This window comes from Pinus tabuliformis, chromosome 6 (assembly GCF_031772625.1).
Source record: "Pinus tabuliformis cultivar Carrire ecotype Pingquan chromosome 6, CPIR1, whole genome shotgun sequence".
NCBI classification, from domain to species: Eukaryota; Viridiplantae; Streptophyta; class Pinopsida; order Pinales; family Pinaceae; genus Pinus; species Pinus tabuliformis.
The window spans coordinates 1,709,463,057-1,709,467,374 of record NC_142292.1 but is presented as its reverse complement, the minus strand read 5'-3'; positions in this window follow the sequence as shown (position 1 = coordinate 1,709,467,374).

Genomic DNA, 4,318 nt, shown 5'->3' with positions numbered 1-4,318 from the left:
AGAAGTAAGTGCAGTCTTGGCAATAGTAACAACAATGAAGATAAAGCTCAATGCATCACTAATGGGTGGTATTTGCACTCAGCAACAATACCATGGCCATTTTTAATTGGTATCGATTTCCTTTTAAATTGGTACAAAATATGCATTGGCAAAGAAAGTATTCAGTAAACAATCATAAGGTGTCCAAAACTAGATGTTTATTGGCATGGAGGAAGTATATGTTCAGGGGGAACATATCACACAAGTCTAGTTTATAAAGTAGCAGTAGTTATTAACTCTTGAAGATAGGTCTGTAGAACAGAATGCATAGTGGAAACTAGATCCTCGTCATCAATAGTAAATGATTGCACGGCGAAGAAGAAAAACCTTAGGGAAGCGAATATTATTGGAGAAAAAGTTGTGATGACCCAAGCAGATGAAAACAATCCATTGGTGGCTCATGCAAGGAGATGTGTGGAAGTAGCATGAGGATTGTCCATCAATGTGGAGAAATGAAGAAGTGTTGCCCTCAATGCAAAAGGGGGAGATTGTTCGATAGTTGACATTGTTGGTTTGGCTAGTGGCAATAAGTGTGTTGGCATTGACATCAACAGTCATGCTGGTAGGTCAAGTTGGGAAGTTGGAATTACCTAATAGTTGGCAAGTGTGTTCGCATTGTCTAAATGTATGTGCTAGCATGATGTTAGACACGATAACATTGATTTTCACTAGGCTATTTGTGATGGCAACAGATGCTAACATTGATGTGCTTGGTGTATCAAACTTAGGGGGAGTCCCATGGTTTCTACAATCTCTGGTAGAGAATCACCATATTAGAAGGCTTATTGGTGAAGCCCTAAAATGATGGTTATGATTACTGGGAGTCTTGGAATTTAGAGGAGATTCTGCGTCAAGATATAAACTCATATACTCTTGAAGTTAGCATAGTTGGTTAGTGCTCGGAAAGATATTTCAAATGGTATGTGGGAATCCATAAATGGATATTGGGATCAAAAGTTACTGATATGCAAATTAAGGATCTTGAAGTCCTTAGAAGCAGGCAAAATCTATGAACTAGGGAAGGAGGCTAAATTTCGAAACGAGGAAGCAGGTTGGATTTTACAACAAGGGGAGCAGGCCAAATTTCTAAGCATCGAAATTTGGGGACCTCAGAGGGTCAAAATCTCAGAGGGTCAAAATATTGGAAGGTTGAAATAATGGAGGGTCGAAATTTTGAGACCTCAAAGGGTTAGAATCGTGAAAGGCCAAAATTTCAGAAAGTCAAAATATCAGACGTTTATTTATAAAGAAACCCAAAAGAGCATGGAATGAAGGGAGCAGGACGATCTCAAAACTTTAGAACTTTGGGACTTCAGAACTTCGAGATTTCAAAACCTTGGAATATCTGAACCTCGAAAGTTTGAAACCTCAAAACATAGCAATTTCATAACTTCTTGTAAAAGTGTCAAGGGTTGCAGGGAGCAAGGACTTATGAAGGAAATCAATTGCAAAACTAAGAATGAGGGACCCTTTCTCTCTCTCCTCGGATAGGACATGTGGCTACAATTGATTAGCTGTGAAGAGTTGATAGTAGAAAATGACATCAGCATAAAATGGTTATAAGGAGGACACATGGGAGTCAAATTCAGGATTATTGAGTGGCCTAATGGGGAAAATCCTAAAGACACATGTCACCACTAAGGAGATGCCATGTGGAGATGATGACAAGAGAATAACATCATCCTGGGTATTTCGGAGGTCGAGTTTTCATAAATCCATTATAATTGAATTTTGAGAAAGTCCCGATATGTGGAGCTCTGATGTTGATTGCCACTTGGTCATGGAGCCCAAATAACCAAGGGTGTAGTGTAGAGCTTAGCACCTAACTGTTATGGTGAAACCACGTTTTCGGAGGTCAGAATTTCATAACTACTCTACAATTGTAATTTGGAAAAAATTTCGATACTAGGGATCTCCAATGTTGTTAGCACTTGGTCCCAGAGCCCAAAGAACCAAAGACAAAAGCAAGAACACAAGGAGATAGGCCCCCGACATGATCCTTAAGGGCATAGCACCTAATTACTATGTCATTGGTCACAACATCTGGTCATATGGTGAAAAACAATAAGAGGTGTAGCAAAAGATGCTAAAGGCTAGACTTAGAATTTTAGCATCTCGTAATATCATAATATCACCTTAATAAAGTTACGAAATGAGAAGCTCCAAGATTGTAGCATAGAGGTGTGTGAGGGATGAATGAGTGAGCAGCTAAGAGGAACTGTGCACAAAAGAGTTGGTCTCTAGAATAAATGATGACTATCGTAGACAGGTGACAAAGACACAGAGGACCATGATTTTCAAAAGCAGTAGTTGACTCCAAAACAACCATGCTTGAGCTTTCTTGTACACAACTAGTAATCAATTAAAGATATGGATGGGTAAGGAAGATATTATTGATAATATGAAATATTGTGAGCGTTGTGTGCCAAATAAACCATGTTCGTAGTAGGAATAAGAAAGGTTGGTGTAGCTAAGTAAATGCATATAGTAAGGGTGGTGTCATAGGAGTAATGGCAACTGCAGAAGATCACTAAGTCAAGGAAGCAAGGAACATGATTGCAAAGGATGATTTAGAGGATTATCTCATGAGTTGAGACAAGTAATACCTAATCTTGCTTCCGTGCTACAAGAAATTGAATGAAGATCAGAGCCTCATCTACAAGATATTATTTCTTAAAAAGAACAAGAGCCTTGTTAGAGTATGCATGATTCACTTCGGATTTATGTCTCAGCATGGAAACCCTTAGGTGCCTACCCTCATGTTTAATGAAACAACAATGATTAAGAGAATAAATCCCATTCTCAGTGGTTAATGAAGCTGCAGTGACCATGTATCAGACACAACAATAGGAAAGAGTACTAGGTGCAGGAGTACACTTGGGTAGTGTGAATGGCAGAGTAATGGCTGACAAGATATATCATTGATCACAGTGGAAGAATTCAGTAAAGAGACATAATAAAAGGATGTAGAAGCTATGCGTATGTACACTTCGATAGTGTGAATGGCATAGTGATGGCTAACAAAGACAAAATCTATCATTGTGTTTCAGTGAAACAAAACCTAAGATTGGAGTTGATCAAAGTGGGGAGAAGCAACATTGTTTCCAAAAAGTTGTGTGGAGAGATCTATGCATGAGTGTGTCATTGAGGAGATACCAAGTCCACCAGTGATACAAAGAGAGGTTGAGAGTGCCTATGTAGAGGAAAGAGACCCTGAGAGAGTCGGTTTTGTTGTGTGAGAGGCCGAGAGATTCTATGTTGTTGTGTGTAAGGTCAAGTGAGTCAGCGTTACAAAGAAGAGGCTAAGAGTGCCTATGCAGAGGACAAAGGTTGAAAGTGACAACTTAGAAGAATAAGGTTGAGTGTTGAATGTATGTTGTTGAGAGCATAGGGCAAAGAATAGTATGATGTTGTGGTGTAGACAAGGTGGTGAGAGAGTTGTGATGAGAGACTGTTGAGTGGAACAACAAGTTGTTGTAGAGTGTGCAAAGGATAGAGTGTCATGTCAGCCAAAAGGCTCCTGAGGAGAATAGATATGATATCAGGCATAGTAGCTTCCATCTACAGAGAACATAAGTTCCTTATTGAGTGTGGGTTAGAGCCTGCATACAGGAATTTGGTGCTTCCATCTCTAGTGGGTTTCTGAGAAGGCTTGGGGATTAGTGCCTCCTACAAGTTGGTTCTTGCATAAATCCAATGAGCTACAACTTGGTTCTTGAAACAAATCCATGAACTTGGTGCTTCAAATGGTGTTTCTAGTAGGCTAATCAAGTGTTTGCAAAAGGAGGGAGTTGGTGCTTCCTTCTAGTGGGTGTTAGCAAACAATCAAAGGGATTTGGTGCTTCTTGTGAGTGGCGGCTCACAAAAAAATTGATGTAATAGAGTAGGTTCTCTTATTTTTACATTAATAACAACAACAAGCTTTGGTGGTTTTTTCCTGGAATGGTTTCCACATTAAACCTCTGTGTCTCATGTGTTTGTTGCTCATGATGTGTATGCTTGTATTGGTTGATATGGTTATTGTTATGGTTTGTTAATGGTTTCTCTCATATAATGGATGCCAATATTGAATTAGTAAATATAAATTGGCATAAAATTTTAAATGAGCCTTAATGCTAATTCACCCTCCTCTCAGTATTAACATTGTTTCCAACATGTGTGTTGTGAATTATTGTCTCTATTTGGACCTTTATTGGATGAAGCATCTAAAGTTGAATTCTAGGCTTGAATGTGCCTTTAAGTTGGGATTTTGATTGAATTATCAATAATTTTAGGGAAC